This window comes from Ranitomeya imitator, chromosome 9 (assembly GCF_032444005.1).
Source record: "Ranitomeya imitator isolate aRanImi1 chromosome 9, aRanImi1.pri, whole genome shotgun sequence".
Lineage (NCBI taxonomy): Eukaryota > Metazoa > Chordata > Amphibia > Anura > Dendrobatidae > Ranitomeya > Ranitomeya imitator.
The window spans coordinates 24,261,024-24,283,742 of NC_091290.1; positions in this window are offsets into that span (position 1 = coordinate 24,261,024).

A 22,719-nucleotide genomic window follows, 5' to 3' on the forward strand; every position below is an offset into this window, starting at 1 on the left:
GGGTGTCAGATTCCGCCTGAAAAAGAGCTCAGAAAATGCTCGAAAGAATGAACATATACATTGTTACGTGAAAATGACTTGCTGTGCATATGTTCAGGCTTTAGAGCGTCTTTTTACCACTTCAGACTTCAAAGATGCCGAGTTAGCCGACCATTCTTCAGGCAGCTTCCGCTCGGGAAAACGCTCTGTACTTTAATATACAAGTCAATTGGATGGCTCCAGTCGTATTTTTGAGCATTTTCCCTGCATTTTCGCTTCAGAAAATACTAGCAGTTTCTTCATTATTGAATGGAGAATAAATAAACGACAGGAAATACCAGTAAAAAAAAGACGAACCAAAAACAATAAACACTAAAAAAAACAAAAACTCTGTCAAATAAAACTGATGGAGCAAGCGTTCAGGAAACAACAAAAAAGGTGATTTAGGACAAAAAAAAAAGCTGATATGTCTTGATGCGTCTTCCTCTTGTAAAACCCGTCAGGTTCGCCCAAGTTTAACCCCTTTCTGCCATTAGACGTACTATTGCGTCCATGTGGGGTGGGCTTTACTTCCCAAGGACGCAATAGTACGTCATATGCGATCGGCAGCGCTCACGGGGGGAGCGCCGCCGATCGCGGCCGGGTGTCAGCTGTTTATCGCAGCTGACATCCGGCACTATGTGCCAGGAGCGGTCACGGACCGCCCCCGGCACATTAACCCCCGGCACACCGCGATCAAAGATGATCGCGATGTGCCGGCGGTACAGGGAAGCACCGCGCAGGGAGGGGGCTCCCTGCGGGCTTCCCTGAGCCCCCCGCAGCAACGCGATGTGATCGCGTTGCTGCGAGGGTCTCACCTCCCTCCCTGCTCCCTCCAGCCCCGGATCCAAGATGGCCGCGGATCCGGGTCCTGCAGGGAGGGAGGTGGCTTCACAGAGCCTGCTCAGAGCAGGCACTGTGAAGCAGCCTGCACTACTATCAGATCAGTGATCTGACAGAGTGCTGTGCAAACTGTCAGATCACTGATCTGTGATGTCCCCCCCTGGGACAAAGTAAAAAAGTAAAAAAAAAAATTTCAAATGTGTAAAAAAAAATAAAAAAAAATATTCCAAAATAATGAAAAAAAAAAAAAAATATTATTCCCATAAATACATTTCTTTATCTAAATAAAAAAAAAAAAAACAATAAAAGTACACATATTTAGTATCGCCGCGTCCGTAACGGCCCGACCTAAAAAACTGGCCCACTAGTTAACCCCTTCAGTAAACACCGTAAGAAAAAAAAAAAAAAAACGAGGCAAAAAACAACGCTTTATTATCATACCGCCGAACAAAAAGTGGAATAACACGCGATCAAAAAGACAGATATAACTAACCATGGTACCGCTGAAAACGTCATCTTGTCCCGCAAAAAACGAGCCGCCATACAGCATCATCAGCAAAAAAATAAAAAAGTTATAGTCCTGAGAATAAAGCGATGCAAAAATAATTATTTTTTCTATAAAATAGTTTTTATCGTATAAAAGCGCCAAAACATAAAAAAATGATATAAATGAGGTGTCGCTGTAATCGTACTGACCCGAAGAATAAAACTGCTTCATCAATTTTACCAAACGCGGAACGGTATAAACGCCTCCCCCAATAGAAATTCATGAATAGCTGGTTTTTGGTCATTCTGCCTCACAAAAATCGGAATAAAAAGCGATCAAAAAATGTCACATGCCCGAAAATGTTACCAATAAAAACATCAACTCGTCCCGCAAAAAACAAGACCTCACATGACTCTGTGGACCAGAATATAGAAAAATTATAGCTCTCAAAATGTGGTAACGCAAAAAATATTTTTTGCAATAAAAAGCGTCTTTCAGTGTGTGACGGCTGCCAATCATAAAAATCCGCTAAAAAACCCGCTATAAAAGTAAATCAAACCCCCCTTCATCACCCCCTTAGTTAGGGAAAAATTAAAAAAATGTATTTATTTCCATTTTCCCATTAGGGCTAGGGTTAGAGTTAGGGCTAGGGTTAGAGCTAGGGTTAGGGCTAGGGTTAGGGTTAGGGCTAGGGTTAGGGCTAGGGTTAGGGCTAGGGTTAGGGTTAGGGCTAGGGTTAGGGCTAGGGTTAGGATTAGGGCTAGGGTTAGGGCTAGGGCTACAGTTTGGGTTGGGGCTAAAGTTACAGTTAGGGTTTAGATTACATTTACGGTTGGGAATAGGGTTGGGATTAGGGTTAGGGGTGTGTCAGGGTTAGAGGTGTGGTTAGGGTTACTGTTGGGATTAGGGTTAGGGATGTGTTTGGATTAGGGTTTCAGTTATAATTGGGGGGTTTCCACTGTTTAGGCACATCAGGGGCTCTCCAAACGCGACATGGCGTCCGATCTCAATTCCAGCCAATTCTGCGTTGAAAAAGTAAAACAGTGCTTCTTCCCTTCCGAGCTCTCCCGTGTGCCCAAACAGGGGTTTACCCCAACATATGGGGTATCAGCGTACTCAGGACAAATAGGACAACAACTTTTGGGGTCCAATTTCTCCTGCTACCCTTGGGAAAATACAAAACTCGGGGCTAAAACATATTTTTTGTGGGAAAAAAAAAGATTTTTTATTTTCACGGCTCTGTGTTATAAACTGTAGTGAAACACTTGGGGGTTCAAAGTTCTCACAACACATCTAGATTAGTTCCCTGGGGGGTCTAGTTTCCAATATGGGGTCACTTGTGGGGGGTTTCTACTGTTTAGGTACATTAGGGGTTCTGCAAACGCAATGTGACGTCTGCAGACCATTCCATCTAAGTCTGCATTCCAAATGGCGCTCCTTCCCTTCCGAGCTCTGCCATGCGCTCAAACGTTGGTTTCCCCCAACATACGGGGTATCAGCGTACTCAGGACAAATTGGACAACAACTTTTGGGGTCGAATTTCTCCTCTTACCCTCGGGAAAATACAAAACTGGGGGCTAAAAAATAATTTTGGGGGGAAAGATTTTTTTTTTTAATTTTCACGGCTCTGCGTTACAAACTGTAGTGAAACACTTGGGGGTTCAAAGCTATCACAACACATCTAGATGAGTTCCTTAGGGGGTCTAGTTTCCAAAATGGTGTCACTTGTGGGAGGTTTCTACTGTTTAGGTACATTAGGGGCTCTGCAAATGCAATGTGACACCTGCAGACCATTCCATCTAAGTCCTCATTCCAAATGGAGCTCCTTCCCTTCCGAGCCCTCCCATGCGCCCAAACAGTGGTTCCCCCCCACATATGGGGTATCAGCGCACTCAGGACAAATTGGACAACAAATTGTGGGGTCGAATTTCTCCTTTTACCCTCGGGAAAATACAAAACTGGGGGCTAAAAAATAATTTTTGTGGGAAAAAATTTTTGTTTTATTTTTACGGCTCTCCATTATAAACTTCTGTGAAGCCCTTGGTGGGTCAAAGCGCTCAGCACACATCTAGATAAGTTCCTAAGGGGGTCTACTTTCCAAAATGGTGTCACTTGTGGGGGGTTTCTACTGTTTAGGTACATTAGGGGCTCTGCAAACGCAATGTGACACCTGCAGACCATTCCATCTAAGTCTGCATTCAAATGGCACTCCTTCCCTTCTGAGCCCTCCCATGTGCCCAAACAGTGGTTCCCCCCACATATGGTGTATCATCGCACTCAGGACAAATTGGGCAACAAATTTTGGGGTCCAATTTCTCCTGTTACCCTCAGGAAAATACAAAACCGGGGGCTAAAAAAATAATTTTTGTGGGAAAAAAATTTTGTTTTATTTTTACGGCTCTGCATTATAAACTTCTGTGAAGCACTTGGTGGGTCAAAGTGCTCACCACACCTCTAGATAAGTTCCTTAGGGGGTCTACTTTCCAAAATGGTGTCATTTGTGGGGGGTTTCAATGTTTAGGCACATCAGTGGCTCTTCAAACGCAACATGGCGTCCCATCTCAATTCCTGTCAATTTTGCTTTGAAAAGTCAAACGGCGCTCCTTCCCTTCCGAGCTCTCCCATCCACCCAAACAGTGGTTTACCCCCACATATGGGGTATCCGCGTACTCAGGACAAATTGTACAACAACTTTTGGGGTCCAATTTCTTCTCTTACCCTTGGGAAAATAAAAAATTGGGGGCAAAAAGATAATTTTTGTGAAAAAATATGATTTTTTATTTTTACGGTTCTACATTATAAACTTCTGTGAAGCACTTGTTGGGTCAAAGTGCTCACCACACCTCTAGATAAGTTCCTTAGGGGGTCTACTTTCCAAAATGGTGTCACTTGTGGGGGGTTTCAATGTTTAGCCACATCAGGGGCTCTCCAAACGAAACATGGCGTCCCATCTCAATTCCAGTCAATTTTGCATTGAAAAGTCAAATGGCACTCCTTCGCTTCCGAGCTCTGCCATGCGCCCAAACAGTGGTTTACCCCCACATGTGGGGTATTGGCATACTCAGGACAAATTGTACAACAATGTTTGGGGTCCATTTTCTCCTGTTACCCTTGGTAAAATAAAACAAATTGGAGCTGAATTAAATTTTTTGTGAAAAAAAGTTAAATGTTCATTTTTATTTAAACATTCAAAAAATTCCTGTGAAGCACCAGAAGGGTTAATAAACTTCTTGAATATGGTTTTGAGCACCTTGAGGGGTGTAGTTTTTAGAATGGTGTCACACTTGGGTATTTTCTATCATATAGACCCCTCAAAATGACTTCAAATGAGATGTGGTCCCTAAAATAAAATGGTGTTGTAGAAATGAGAAATTGCTGGTCAACTTTTAACCCTTATAACTCCCTAACAAAAAAAAATTTTGGTTCCAAAATTGTGCTGATGTAAAGTAGACATGTGGGAAATGTTACTTATTAAGTATTTTGTGTGACATATCTCTGTGATTTAATTGCATAAAAATTCAAAGTTGGAAAATTGCGAAATTTTCATAATTTTCGCCAAATTTCCGTTTTTTTTCACAAATAAACGCAGGTACTATCAAATAATTTTTACCATTGTCATGAAGTACAATATGTCACGAGAAAACAATGTCAGAATCACCAGGATCCATTGAAGCGTTCCAGAGTTATAACCTCATAAAGGGACAGTGGTCAGAATTGTAAAAATTGGCCCGGTCATTAACGTGCAAACCACCCTTGGGGGTAAAGGGGTTAAAAGTGAGCAAATACCCCAAACTGTTTTGTACCGCATTTATTGACTATCACTTTGCATCTTGGTTATTGAGGCTATCCCGTGACGGCAAAAATCTAGTCCATTTCTTCTTTATTTAATATTATTGTGTTCTTTTTTAGTAGAATGATCAACAAATATTGATCAATTACTCACTGTTGGTTTTTCATAGTGAAGTGATTTCTTATTGGGTTTTGGTGTCAAATTTTATTTGATTGTTGTTTAAAGGTAATTGGCCGGCAGGATTTAATACCCCAAACTATTTTTATGTGCATGTTGTTCTTTCAAAGACAAGGCGAGAAATACATCTACATGGCCGGTCAGTTCTCTCATTACTAAGATATCAGCGGTTTTAATTGATATGCAAACAACTATAATAAAACTGAAGCCTCTGTCACTCCAGCTCTATTCCCAGCCCAGCGCCACCTCCTCCTGGTGGACTGACAATGTGTGACTTCAGGTAAAGCAGCCGTCGGTCAAGCAGGTGGCATGGATGTGCGGTTCTCTCTCGATTTAAATGAAGAACTTCATAGCCCCTCTCTCGAGATCAGCGAGAACCCCCTTGGCAAATAATCACCTATCCAAAAGAAAAAAAAAAGTAATAAAATGGGAATGATCAATGGATGATGCAAAAAGCGCAATGACGTAGTTTTACAACAGCTGTAGGATTTGGAATTACTGCTGTCAGCACAGTTAAAACATCACACAAAAAGGTTATATATATATATATATATATATATATATATATAGGTAAATTGCAACAAAAAAAAATGCAACCTGTAAAACCAGCTATGTAGGTAAATTGCCCTGATTTGTATGTATGTATTCCAGGAGGCGAGCAGTAAGCGAGATGCAGCTCATGCACAATTATGGGGATTTCAGGCACACGCTGCAGAGACAGGAGTGGTTGCAGCTGAAGTTGCAGAACCTGTACCCAGCATCCGTCAGCACCACTCAGGAAGCCGCTGCCAAGGTGGCTGAAAGCAAACCGCAGAAACCTCACAAGAAAGACAAGTCAGTGGACAACCGGACCAAGCAGCCTGCCCACCAGAACCAGAGAACAAGCGGGAAGAAATCTCACCGGCACGGCATGAAACCCAACATAGAGTACTACTTAAAGCCCGACATTCAGTGATATCCCCCCACACTCAGTACAGAACATGCCTCTATATATTGCTTACCATAGCAAAGAGAAAGAATAGTGAAGACCAAAGCTCCCCTCTATCATATTGTTTATATACCTGCCAATATTTGATACCCAAATCTTGGGATATTTGTAATACACATCCTTAGTTCACCACTGATTGCCCCCCCAAAACTGACAGAAGTACGTCTTTTAATGCAAAATGTGTATACTACCCCTCTGTGGTCACGACATAGTGCATTGAAACGTAAGTATGTGCCTGTATCTTGTATCTTCATTTACTTTTTATCTTTCCTGCATTCCTTGTAGCCAGAGCTAGGACAAACGCATTTGGTCAAAATTCAACTATTATCTTTCCCAAGCTTTAAGGAACTAAAATTCAGCTCTAATTGGTTAGTACTGGCCACATCGCCAGTTGTTCAGTTTTCATAAATGATCGCCTAGCATCTTATTACTCAGAAGTCTCCACCTTGTTCTCCCCACTGTCAAATATCGTAGCCGAATTGCAATGGATGACCAACACGAGGTTGACCTTCCTATGTCCACCCTTTAACAATTTGTTACCATTTTACTGTTTATATTTAGATATTATCTACATTGACTAACTGTGTATATATACACATCACTTATCCTGTACTGATCCTGTATTACACTCCAGAGCTGCACTCACTATTCTGCTGGTGCAGTCACTGTGTACATACATTACATTACTGATCCTGAGTTACATCCTGTATTATACCCCAGAGCTGCACTCACTATTCTGCTGGTGCAGTCACTGTGTACATACATTACATTGCTGATCCTGAGTTACATCCTGTATTATACCCCAGAGCTGCACTCACTATTCTGCTGGTGCAGTCACTCTGTATATACATTACATTACTGATCCTGAGTTACATCCTGTATTAACATAGTAACATAGTAACATAGTTAGTAAGGCCGAAAAAAGACATTTGTCCATCCAGTTCAGCCTATATTCCATCATAATAAATACCCAGATCTACGTCCTTCTACAGAACCTAATAATTGTATGATACAATATTGTTCTGCTCCAGGAAGACATCCAGGCCTCTCTTGAACCCCTCGACTGAGTTCGCCATCACCACCTCCTCAGGCAAGCAATTCCAGATTCTCACTGCCCTAACAGTAAAGAATCCTCTTCTATGTTGGTGGAAAAACCTTCTCTCCTCCAGACGCAAAGAATGCCCCCTTGTGCCCGTCACCTTCCTTGGTATAAACAGATCCTCAGCGAGATATTTGTATTGTCCCCTTATATACTTATACATGGTTATTAGATCGCCCCTCAGTCGTCTTTTTTCTAGACTAAATAATCCTAATTTCGCTAATCTATCTGGGTATTGTAGTTCTCCCATCCCCTTTATTAATTTTGTTGCCCTCCTTTGTACTCTCTCTAGTTCCATTATATCCTTCCTGAGCACCGGTGCCCAAAACTGGACACAGTACTCCATGTGCGGTCTAACTAGGGATTTGTACAGAGGCAGTATAATGCTCTCATCATGTGTATCCAGACCTCTTTTAATGCACCCCATGATCCTGTTTGCCTTGGCAGCTGCTGCCTGGCACTGGCTGCTCCAGGTAAGTTTATCATTAACTAGGATCCCCAAGTCCTTCTCCCTGTCAGATTTACCCAGTGGTTTCCCGTATTATACCCCAGAGCTGCACTCACTATTCTGCTGGTGCAGTCACTGTGTACATACATTACATTACTGATCCTGAGTTACATCCTGTATTATACTCCAGAGCTGCACTCACTATTCTGCTGGTGCAGTCACTGTGTACATACATTACATTACTGATCCTGAGTTACGTCCTGTATTATACTCCAGAGCTGCACTCACTATTCTGCTGGTGCAGTCACTGTGTACACGCATTACATTACTGATCCTGAGTTACATCCTGCATTATGCTCCAGAGCTGCACTCACTATTCTACTGTTTGAGTCAATGTGTACATATGTTACTTATTTTGCATCTTTACTCATCAGTTTCTGAATATTATATCTATATAAACAGTAAACTGGTGTTCAGGTTTTAATTTATTAGAAAATGGTTTATTTGCAGTGCCTGGAACAAGTCTTCATGCTCGTGAACTTTTCCACATTTTTTTCATGTTAGAACAACAAACTTAACTGTATTTTATTGGGATTTTATGTTATTTACCAACACAAAGTAGCAAGTATTTGTGATGTATAAAGGAAATGATGCAGAGTTTTCTAATTATTTTAATAATGTAAATCTGAAAATTGTGAGGTGCATTTGTATTCAGCCCTCCCCCACCCTGAGTATTTTGTAGGACGACCTGTCACTGCAATTGCTGCATTATACTGTATTTTAACACTATAAGTGAAGTGCATTTATATTCAGCCTCCAGAGTCAATACTTTGTAGGACCACCTTTCACTGTAATTACTGCTGCAGTCTTCAGGGGTCTGTCTTACCAGCTTTGCACATCTAGAGGTGACATTTTTGCCCTTTCTTTGCACACTCGCTCTCGCTCAGTGAGATTGGATGGAGACGTCTGGGAACAGCAATTTTCAAGTCTTGTCACAGATTCTCAATGGGATTTAGGTCTGGACTGTGACTGCGCTGTTCACGCACATGAATATGCTTTGATCTAAACCATCCATTGTAGCTCTGGCAAGATGCATAAGGTCGTTGTCCTGTTGGAAGGTGAACCGATGCCCCAGTCTGAAATCTTTTGCAGCCTCTGGCAGGTTTTCCTCCAGAATTGGCCTGTGTTTAGCACAATCCATTTTGCCATCAACTCTGACCAGCTTCCCTGTCCCTGCTGAAGAAAAGACTCCCCACAGCATGAAACCACCACCATGTTTGACGGTCGTGATGGTGTTTTCAGGGTGATATGCAGTGCTACTTTTCTGCCATACATTGCTGTTTTGGATTTGGTCCCAAAAGTTCTACTTTGGTCTCATCTACCAGGGCACCTTCACATGCTCGATGTGTCCTCTACGTGGCATATGGAAGAAGGTGCTCTGGTCAGATGAGGCCAAAGTAGAACTTTGTGGGCTCAATGTAAAACACTATGTATGACAGAAAACTAACACTGCACATCGCACTGAAAACACCATCCCTACCGTCACACATGGTGTTGGCAGCATCATGCTGTGGGGAGGCTTTTCTTCAGCAGGGGCAGGGAAACTTGTCAGAATTGATGGCAAGATGACAGTAGCTAAATATAGGGCAATCCTGGAGGAAAACCTGTTAGAGGCTGCAAAAGACTTGAGACTGGGGTGTAGGTTCACCTTTCCGCAGGACAACGATCCTAAACATCAGGCCAGAGCTACAATGGATGGTTTAGGTTGAAGCATATTCATGTGTGTGAACGGCGCAGTCACAGTCCAGACCTAAATCCCGTTGAGAATCTGTTGGAAAACTTGAAAGTTGCTGTTCTCAGACGTCTCCATCCAATCTCACTGAGCGAGAGCGAGTGTGGAAAGAAGAAGGCGAAAAATGTCACCTCCAGGTGTACAAAGCTGGTAGAGACAGACCCCAAAAGACTGCAGTAGTAATTGCAGCAAAAGGTGGTCTACAAAGTATTGACTCTGGGGGGCTGAATACAAATGCATCTCACAATAATTAGAAAAGAGTGTATCATTTCTTTTACACTTCACAAATACTTGTTACTTCGTGTTGGTATATCACATAAAATCCTAATAAAATACATTTAAGTTTGTGGGCGTAACGTGAAACAATGTGGTATGAATACTGTTTCAAGGCAGTGTACTGGAATAAAAGCCTTTCCAGAGATATTTAATAAGTTTTTTTTTTAATTTCATAGTGGTTGTAAATGGGCGATACAACACTTCTTGTGACATTTACTTAATAGGATGTTTTCCTTTGAAGTTTCCTCATATTTTATAATCTCCTGTAACCCTTTTATGTGTACAAGATTTACATTCCTTTAGACGTAGTGGGTTTTTAGTGTTTGCACCAGCGTCTCGGACTATTCTAGACAAATCTTTGTCATCACATTTTTGTTGTTCGAGTCATCTTCATTTTCCACTGAAACAAGACAAAATGTTTTTTTTTTGTGTGGTCATTTCTGTTTATGTAAAAAGCACTTTAATTGTATTTATTTTTTTATAATGTAAAGTACTGGGCATAACTTATTGTTTTCATATTTTTCTATTCTGTAATTAATAAAATAGATATCTGTATGAGAATTCTGTTACATGTGTAATAATTGCAGTATTGTGCATATCCAGGAATCCTGTACATTACACTGAGCTATAAACTGAATAATGGAAATTACATTTTCATTATGAAAATGCATGGTTTTAAAAGTACATTCCCTTAAAAAAATCAAGTTATCCCCTATCCATAGGAAAGGTAATAAATTGATCATTAGGGGTCTGACCATGTGAACCCCCAGCGATCCTGAGCCCTGAAAATGAAGCTCTGCAGTCTTGTTCTAAATGTAGCAGGGATAGGCGCGCTACATATGTCTCTGGCAATTCCGATGGAGAAAGCAGAAAAGACTACTGACAGCTGAAATTTGTGTTAATAAATCATATAAGAGGAGCTCAGAAGAAGAAAGGTAAGAGTAAAGCCGATTTCACACACCATTTTTTAGGGTACGCGGCTATCTGTCACGCTGCTGCTATGCAGGTAGATGCAGCTCCACTAGATGGCAATAGAGGGGAAGGAGGACTACGCACAGTAGGAACAGAACTGCAGCGCAGCAACGAGGCCACCACCAGGTGGCAGCGGAATAGTAAAACAAGCCGGGTCAATATTAGTCTGTAGCACAGTACCAAAGGAATAACCAAGCACAGAGTCAGAAACTAGCCAAATGGGTCAATACCGGTCAGGAGCAGATATGCCAAAGACAAGAGACAAAACTGCAGGTCCGAGTCCAAGGTACCAGGGTTTCCAAACACGAAAGGGGAACACAGAGTCGGGACGGGAAGAGGGGAATAAACAGACACGGGAACAGTCAGAAAAAGCAGCAGGACGAATCAGGGTACGCAGAGTCAGCTACACACACCGTAGGCAGAAACTATAACTGACACTGCCTGCAGGATGTAGTGGAAATAGCTGATCTGATGCAAGAACGAGGGAGAGAAAAGTTAACCCTTGACATGACCAGATCGGCAAAGAGAGAGAGGATACAAAACCCGGCCTGGATCATGACACTATCCATTATCGGAGACCCCTTACGGTGATTGTGCCGTTTCACAAATCCTTTTTTTTGTGGAGAAACTGTCTGCAAAAAAATTAAAATGTAGATAAATCCTACTGTGATACTATTTGCAAATCAAACTCGCCAATGCAAAAAAAAAATAAAATCATATACGACATCACTGTAATGCCAGGGTCAGCTGCTAATAAACGTACGGAGCTGTGCCTTTCCGAGAGGGTTACCCTCATCGATCTAGTATAGATGCTGCATCCTAAGGAGAAGCCATTACGCTTTATATAAACGGAAAACACTTTCATGTGGCCAATCTGATGGCACTAAAAAAGTGGTTACACGGTGACACCGTCAGTGGAGGAACTTTGGCAACCCCTTAATGCCTGGCCGATTTGTAGTTTTTGTGCTTTCATTTATTTCTCTCCTCCAGATATATGAGGGCTTGTTTTTTTTTTGTGGTATAAGTTGTAGTTTTGAGTGACACCATTCATTTTACCATATAATGTATTGAAAAAGGTGAAAAATTCAAGTGGGATAAAACGTTGAGAAAAAATGAAATTCTGCCATATTTTGTTTGGATTTTATTTTTTACGGACGGTGCTGATTCCGCAGTAAAGATGACCAGGAAGCATCGTTCTCCATAGCAGGTTTTTTTAGAGGTTTGTAAAATAAATAATCATTTGATTTCTGCTATCATTTTCCAAGACCCATAACGTTTTTATTTTTCCATTGATGAAGTTGTGTGAGGGCTTGTTTTTTACATGACGAACTAAGAATACCATTTTGGGATACATTTTGATCGCTTCTTATTGTATTTTGTTTTATTCCTGAAAATCTGTTTTGATTTATTTTTCTTTTTTCGATGTATTGTTTATTTTGATCAGTTGGACTTTTACAGATGAGGCAAAACTAAACAATTAATTTTTATTAATTTTTAGTGGGGGAGGAGGTGGTGGTGATTAGACGTTTTAAAACTTTTTTAGTCCCCATAAGGGACTTGACTCTCTTATCGTCTAATGAGAAGAAAAATGATGCAGCACTCACCCTTGCGCTTCTTCCAAGTGTGCTCTTTATTCAGCAAAACATACTATGCATAGTATGAACCGGCATACGCAGTGATCTGTGAGGGAGCGGGAGTGAGGAGAGACCGGACGACGGCCGTTTCGCGCTACGGCGCTTCTACGGGTCCATGCGTCTGATCGTCTGATCGCTTATGATATACACTGCAACACCAGGAGCATTACACACAGATACTTGCTATTTAATCCAGCCTGCACCAGCAGCTTGTGGAGCGGGCTCAGCTCCTGAGGCCGCTCCACACTTCCCCGACCTGCCCAGTTATAGATATATCATTTTTTGCTTGTTAAGAGGTTAAATAAGTTTTCCAATCTTTTGATATAGATGATCTCTCCTCAGCAAAGATCATCAATATCAGATCGGAGGAAGTCCGACACCATTACAAGTTCCATAAAACCTCTGCCCGAACTCCAATTTTATTTTTTTCAAAATTGTCACACAATCCTGATGAAGGACACACAAAACTCTAAAAAGTCCAACTATAAGCTATAACATGAATAAAATATCAGCAACTGCTAAATATCATTCATCTCTAGCAATAAACAGATAAAAAAAAAATCTACCATAAAATCTTAGGCTCAGAGTCATCATTTGCTGTTTTTCTTTTTTTTGTGTTCTGATATTTTTAATCATGTTTTGGTTAAATTATTCAAACATGGCACACGCAATCCATACATTGTACGCAAAATCAGATTAAAAATGTAAAAAAGGCAAAAGGAAGCAGCATCAATCGTTACTATAAATTTAATAACTCATCTGCTGACCATTTTTCATTATTTACATCTTAAAGGGGATTTAGCAATATATAAAGCAATATAATTAATTTTGTGTACAAGAGCTTCAACCCCATTATGCATGCTGATAAAGACAGAAATCCCCAACATAGAAAATACAAGATTAATGTTAAGCATATAGATTAGATTTTGAAAAAAATCAACAGAATGTGTGAAAATAAGTAACTTTATAACATAACAAAGAAATCCACTTCCTTCTCCTCCTGGACAGATCTTCATTATCAATACTCTCAATTTGCAGGTTCAATTTGTCTGCAGTGAATACAGACTTTCACATTACTGAGATAGGAGATGACAGTTGGTGCTTATACAATTCAATGGAAAGGGGAAACAGAAGCTACTGACAGATATAGGCATGCTGCTGCAAGTTCTGAACCGACAGCAATACTTTGCATGTACTACAGTATATACTGCCTCTATCTACAAGAATATAACTACTACTAGATGGTGGCCCGATTCTAACGCATCAGGTATTCTAGAATATGAATGTCCACGTAGTATGTTGCCCAGTCACGTAGTATATTGCTAAGCCACGTAGTATAGTGGGCAGCACGGTGGCGCAGTGGTTAGCACTGCAGCGCTGGAGTCCTGGGTTCTAATCCCACTCAGGACAACATCTGCAAAGAGTTTGTATGTTCTCTCCGTGTTTGCGTGGGTTTCCTCCGGGCACTCCGGTTTCCTCCCACATTCCAAAGACATACTGATAGGGAATTTAGATTGTGAGCCCCAACAGGGACAGCGATGATAATGTGTGTAAATTGTAAAGCGCTGCGGAATATGTTAGCGCTATATAAAAAATAAAGATGATATTGCCCAGTCACGTAGTATATTGCCCAGCCACGTAGTATATTGCCCAGCCACGTAGTATATTGCCCAGTCACGTAGTATATTGCCCAGTAACATAGTATATTGCACAGCCACGTAGTATATTGCCCAGCCATGTAGTATATTGCCCAGCCACGTAGTATATTGCCCAGTTACGTAGTATATTGCCCAGTAACATAGTATATTGCACAGCCACGTAGTATATTGCCCAGCCACGTAGTATATTGCCCAGCCACGTAGTATATTGCCCAGTTACGTAGTATATTGCCCAGTCACGTAGTATATTGCACAGCCACGTAGTATATTGCCCAGCCATGTAGTATATTGCCCAGTTACGTAGTATATTGCCCAGTAACATAGTATATTGCACAGCCACGTAGTATATTGCCCAGCCACGTAGTATATTGCCCAGTTACGTAGTATATTGCCCAGTCACGTAGTATATTACCCAGTCACGTAGTATATTGCCCACCCATGTAGTATATTGCACAGCGACGGAGTATACAGCACAGAGCCATGTAGTATACAGGCTTAAAATAAAAAATAAACATATACTCACCCTCCGTTGAAGTCCTGGCCCTGTGTGCGGTGCATGCAGCAGCTTCCTGCATAGGCAGCCTCAATAGTAAAAATGTTGGTCACACAGGGTTAATAGCAGCGTTAATGGAGTGCGTTACACCGCGGCATAACGCGGTCTATTAGTGCTGCCATTAACCTGTGTGAGCGCTGACTGGAGGGGAGTATGGAATATCCGTGACAGAAAGATAGACAAACAGAAAGACGGAAGTGACCCTTAGACAATTATATAGTAGATAATACTACTCCCTATGTATAATAATGCTCCCATGTACAAGACTATAACTACTATAATACTGCACCTATGTACAGGAATATAAGGTAACTACTATAATACTGCCCCCTATGCACAAGAATATACCGTATATACTCGAGTATAAGCCAAGATTTTCAGCCCATTTTTTGGGGCTGAAAAGTCCCCTCTCGGCTTATACTTGGGTCATACCCAGGGTCGGCAGGGGAGGGGGAGCGGGGGCTGTCTAATTATACTCACCTGCTCCTGGCGCAGTCCCTGCAGGTCCCTGGCTCCCCGGCGCCCCAGCTTCTTCCTGTACTAAGCTGTCACATGGTACCGCTCATTACAGTAATGAATATGCGGCTCCACCTCCCATAGGGGTGGAGCCGCATATTCATTACTGTAATGAGCGGTAACGGTGACTGCTCAATACAGGAAGAAGCTGCAGCATCGGGGAAGCAGGGACTGCACCGCGCCAGGAGCAGGTGAGTATAACGGGGAGGGGAGCACAGCGCTGCGCGATAGTCACTTGCACCTCATTCCGGGTGCCGCTCCGTCGTCAGCGTCTTCTGCAGTGACGCTCAGGTCAGAGGGCGCAGTGACGTGGTCAGTGCACGCCCTCTGCCTGAACGTCAGTGCAGAAGACACTGAAGACGGAGCGGCGCCCGGAACGAGGAGCAGGTGAATATTGAAAGTGCCAGGGGCCTGAGCGACGGAGAGGTGAGTATGTTATCGCAGCAACAGCAATGGGGCAAGTGTCTGTATGGAGCATCTTATGGGGCCATAACGTTTGTGCAGCACTATATGGGGCAAGTGTCTGTATGGGGCCATAATCAACGTTTGTGCAGCACTATATGGGGCAAGTGTCTGTATGGAGTATCTTATGGGGCCATAATTAACTTTTGTGCAGCATTATACAGGGCAAATGTCTGTATGAGCATCTTATGGGGCCATATCGTTTGTGCAGCACTATATGGGGCAAATATCTTTATGGAGCATCTTATGGGGCCATAATCAACATTTGTGCAACATTATATTGGGCAAATGTGTCTATGCAGCATCTTATGGGGCCATTATTAACCTTTATGCAGGATTATATGGGGCATATTTTAATATGGAGCATCTTATGGGGCCATCATAAACTTTATGGAGCATTATATGGGGCTCCTGATTCAATATGGATATTCAAAAACACTTAACCTACTGATGTCTCAATTAATTTTACTTTTATTGGTATCTATTTTTACTTTTGACATTTACCAGTAGCTGCTGCATTTCCCACCATAGGCTTATACTTAAGTCATTAAGTTTTCCCAGTTTTTTGTGGCAAAATTAGGGGGGTCGGCTTATACTCGAGTATATACGGTAACTACTATAATACTGCCTCTAAATACAAGAATATAACTACTATAATACTGACCCCTATGTACAGGAATATAACTACTATAGTACTGCTCCTATGTAGAGGAATATAACGATAATACTGCCCCCTATGTACAAGAATATAACTACTATAATACTGCCTCCTATGTACAACAATATAACTACTATAATACTGCCCCCTATATACAAGAATATAACTACAATACTGCCTCCTATGTACAAGAATATAACTACTATAATACTGCCCCTATGTACAAGAATATAACTACTATAATACTGCCCCTATGCGCAAGAATCTAACTACTATAATACTGCCTCTAAATACAAGAATATAGCTACTATAATACTGACCCCTATGTACAAGAATATAACTACTATAATACTGCTCCCTATGTACAGGAATATAACTATATAATACTGCTCCCTATGTACAGGAATATAACTACTATAATACTGCCCCCTATGTACAAGAATATAACTACTATAATACTGCCTCCTATGTACAAGAATATAACTACTATAATACTGCCCCCTATGTAGAAGAATATAACTACTATAATACTGCCCCTTATGTAGAATATAACTACTATAATACTGCCCCATATGTACAAGAATATGACTACTATAATACTGCCCCTTATGTAGAAGAATATAACTACTATAATACTGCTCCTATGTACAAGAATATAACTACTATAATACTGCCCCTTATGTAGAAGAATATAACTACTATAATACTGCCCCCTATGTAGAAGAATATAACTACTATAATACTGCCCCTATGTACAAGAATATAACTACTATAATACTGCCCCTATATACAAGAATATAACTATTATAAGACTGCCCCCTATGTACAAGAATATAACTAGTATAATACTGCCTCTATGTACAGGAATATAACTACTATAATACTGCTCCTATGTACAATAATATAACTACTATAATACTGCTCCTATGTACAAGAATATAACTACAATAATACTGCTCCTATGTACAAGAATATAACTTCTATAATACTGCTCCTATGTACAAGAATATAACTACTATAATACTGCCCCTATGTACAAGAATATAACTACAATAATACTGCTCCTATGTACAAGAATATAACTACTATAATACTGTTCATCTGTACAAGAATATAACTACTATAATACTGCTCCTCTGTACAAGAATATAACTACTATAATACTGCCCCTATGTACAAGAATATAACTACTATAATACTGCCCCTATATACAAGAATATAACTACTATAAGACTGCCCCCTATGTACAAGAATATAACTAGTATAATACTGCCCCTATGTACAAGACTATAACTACAATAATACTGCTCCTATGTACAAGAATATAACTACTATAATACTGTTCCTATGTACAAGAATATAACTACTATAATACTGACCCCTATGTACAGGAATATAACTACTATAATACTGCTCCTATGTAGAGGAATATAACGATAATACTGCCCCCTATGTACAAGAATATAACTACTATAATACTGCCCCTATGTACAAGAATATAACTACTATAATACTGCCCCTATGCGCAAGAATATAACTACTATAATACTGCCTCTAAATACAAGAATATAGCTACTATAATACTGACCCCTATGTACAAGAATATAACTACTATAATACTGCTCCCTATGTACAGGAATATAACTATATAATACTGCTCCCTATGTACAGGAATATAACTACTATAATACTGCCCCCTATGTACAAGAATATAACTACTATAATACTGCCTCCTATGTACAAGAATATAACTACTATAATACTGCCCCCTATGTAGAAGAATATAACTACTATAATACTGCCCCTTATGTAGAATATAACTACTATAATACTGCCCCATATGTACAAGAATATGACTACTATAATACTGCCCCTTATGTAGAAGAATATAACTACTATAATACTGCTCCTATGTATAAGAATATAACTACTATAATACTGCCCCTTATGTAGAAGAATATAACTACTATAATACTGCCCCCTATGTAGAAGAATATAACTACTATAATACTGCCCCTATGTACAAGAATATAACTACTATAATACTGCCCCTATATACAAGAATATAACTACTATAAGACTGCCCCCTATGTACAAGAATATAACTAGTATAATACTGCCTCTATGTACAGGAATATAACTACTATAATACTGCTCCTATGTACAATAATATAACTACTATAATACTGCTCCTATGTACAAGAATATAACTACAATAATACTGCTCCTATGTACAAGAATATAACTTCTATAATACTGCTCCTATGTACAAGAATATAACTACTATAATACTGCCCCTATGTCCAAGAATATAACTACAATAATACTGCTCCTATGTACAAGAATATAACTACTATAATACTGTTCATCTGTACAAGAATATAACTACTATAATACTGCTCCTCTGTGCAAGAATATAACTACTATAATACTGCCCCTATGTACAAGAATATAACTACTATAATACTGCCCCTATATACAAGAATATAACTACTATAAGACTGCCCCCTATGTACAAGAATATAACTAGTATAATACTGCCTCTATGTACAGGAATATAACTACTATAATACTGCTCCTATGTACAAGAATATAACTACAATAATACTGCTCCTATGTACAAGAATATAACTTCTATAATACTGCTCCTATGTACAAGAATATAACTACTATAATACTGCCCCTATGTACAAGAATATAACTACAATAATACTGCTCCTATGTACAAGAATATAACTACTATAATACTGTTCCTATGTACAAGAATATAAGTACTATAATACTGACCCCTATGTACAAGAATATAACTACTATAATACTGCTCCCTATGTACAGGAATATAACTATATAATACTGCTCCCTATGTACAGGAATATAACTACTATAATACTGCCCCCTATGTACAAGAATATAAGTACTATAATACTGCTCCTATGTACAAGAATATGACTACTATAATACTGCTCCTATGTACAAGAATATAACTACTATAATACTGCCCCCTATGTAGAAGAATATAACTACTATAATACTGCCCCTATGTACAAGAATATAACTACTATAATACTGCCCCTATATACAAGAATATAACTACTATAAGACTGCCCCCTATGTACAAGAATATAACTAGTATAATACTGCCTCTATGTACAGGAATATAACTACTATAATACTGCTCCTATGTACAATAATATAACTACTATAATACTGCTCCTATGTACAAGAATATAACTACAATAATACTGCTCCTATGTACAAGAATATAACTTCTATAATACTGCTCCTATGTACAAGAATATAACTACTATAATACTGCCCCTATGTACAAGAATATAACTACAATAATACTGCTCCTATGTACAAGAATATAACTACTATAATACTGTTCCTCTGTACAAGAATATAACTACTATAATACTGCTCCTCTGTACAAGAATATAACTACTATAATACTGCCCCTATGTACAATAATATAACTACTATAATACTGCCCCTATATACAAGAATATAACTACTATAAGACTGCCCCCTATGTACAAGAATATAACTAGTATAATACTGCCTCTATGTACAGGAATATAACTACTATAATACTGCTCCTATGTACAATAATATAACTACTATAATACTGCTCCTATGTACAAGAATATAACTACAATAATACTGCTCCTATGTACAAGAATATAACTTCTATAATACTGCTCCTATGTACAAGAATATAACTACTATAATACTGCCCCTATGTACAAGAATATAACTGCAATAATACTGCTCCTATGTACAAGAATATAACTACTATAATACTGTTCCTATGTACAAGAATATAAGTACTATAATACTGACCCCTATGTACAAGAATATAACTACTATAATACTGCTCCCTATGTACAGGAATATAACTATATAATACTGCTCCCTATGTACAGGAATATAACTACTATAATACTTCCCCTATGTACAAGAATATAAGTACTATAATACTGCTCCTATGTACAAGAATATGACTACTATAATACTGCTCCTATGTACAAGAATATAACTACTATAATACTGCCCCCTATGTACAAGAATATAACTACTATAATACTGCTCCTATGTGCAAGAATATAACTACTATAATACTGCCCCTATGTGCAAGAATATAACTACTATAATACTGCCCCTATGTGCAAGAATATAACTACTATAATACTGCTCCTATGTACAAGAATACAACTACTATAATACTGCTCCTATGTACAAGAATATAACTACTATAATACTGCTCCTATGTACAAGAATATAACTACTATAATACTGCCCCTATGTACAAGAATATCTAATATATAATTGCCTAGAATACTACTTCCTGCAATTTGTGCCAACTTCCTGTCCGGAGCTAATGTCCGGAGATAATGTCCGGAGCTAATGTCCGGAGCTAATGTCCGGAGCTAATGTCCGGAGCTAATGTCCGGAGATAAGTGACGTCAACAGTGTCCAGTGTCTGATTGGTTGCCGCCTGCTGCGAGCGACCAATCAGAAACGTGCCGTACTGTGACACACTCCGCCCGCCATTTTGGTGTGATTTTTGAATTTTTACCTCACAGCAAGTTTCTACTGCGTGGAGGCGGGCCCAGTGACGTTGCTCTTCAAGCTCCTGCCGAATTTCGTCAAAAAAATGATAATACCATTTACCAAAACTATATATATTTAGTTGTGAAGTGGTTCAGTGACATTTTCACACCAATTTTGAACTTTTGTTTGGTGTTTTCTCCATATACTGCCTATTATTTTTGTTCTTTCTTACTATTATTTATTAATTGTATTATTCTTACTCCATGGCTCAGCACCACCCTACATCTCCTCTCTGGTCTCGGTCTACCACCCTACCCGTGCCCTCCGCTCCGCTAATGACCTCAGGTTAGCATCCTCAATAATCAGAACCTCCCACTCCCGTCTCCAAGACTTTACACGTGCTGCGCCGATTCTTTGGAATGCACTACCTAGGTTAATACGATTAATCCCCAATCCCCACAGTTTTAAGCGTGCCCTAAAAACTCATTTGTTCAGACTGGCCTACCGCCTCAATGCATTAACCTAACGATCCCTGTGTGGCCTATTTATAATAAAAAAAAAAAAAAAAAAAGGTTCCTCGCATCATGTTCTCATACACTTTATGCAGTATTAGCCCTCTGTGTCTGTACTGCTACATACTTAGGCAGGTAACTGGTTCATGCAGCTTTACATGAACACCTGAGCCTTACACTATAGCTGGTCCGAATAACTAAAGCAATTGTTACCATCCACCTCTCGTGTCTCCCCTTTTCCTCATAGTTTGTAGCTTGCGAGCAGCAGGGCCCTCATTCCTCTTGGTATCTGTTTTGAACTGTATTTCTGTTATGCTGTAATGTCTATTGTCTGTACAAGTCCCCTCTATAATTTGTAAAGCGCTGCGGAATATGTTGGCGCTATATAAATAAAATTATTATTATTATTATTATTACATTTGAATAAATAAAGTATATATGGATTCTAGACTCCCGATTCTTTAGAATCGGGCTGCCATCTAGTAACTACTATAATACTGCTCCTATATACAAGAATATAACTACTATAATACTGCTCCTATGTACAAGAATATAACTACTATAATACTGCCCCTATGTACAAGAATATAACTACTATAATACTGCCCATATGTACAAGAATATAACTACTATAATACTGCTCCTATGTACAAGAATATAACTACTATAATACTGCCCCTATGTACAAGAATATAACTACTATAATACTGCCCCTATGTACAAGAATATAACTACTATAATACTGCCCCTATGTACAAGAATATAACTACTATAATACTGCCCCTATGTACAAGAATATAACTACTATAATACTGCCCATATGTACAAGAATATAACTACTATAATACTGCTCCTATGTACAAGAATATAACTACTATAATACTGCCCCTATGTACAAGAATATAACTACTATAATACTGCCCCTATGTACAAGAATATAACTACTATAATACTGCCCCTATGTACAAGAATATAACTACTATAATACTGCTCCTATGTACAAGAATATAACTACTATAATACTGCCCCTATGTACAAGAATATAACTACTATAATACTGCCCCTATGTACAAGAATATAACTACTATAATACTGCTCCTATGTACAAGAATATAACTACTATAATACTGCTCCTATGTACAAGAATATAACTACTATAATACTGCCCCTATGTACAAGAATATAACTACTATAATACTGCCCGCTATAATATACTACTACTACTATACTATATATAGTACTATAACCGCCATAATGTAATCCCCAGCCTTCCTGTCGCACA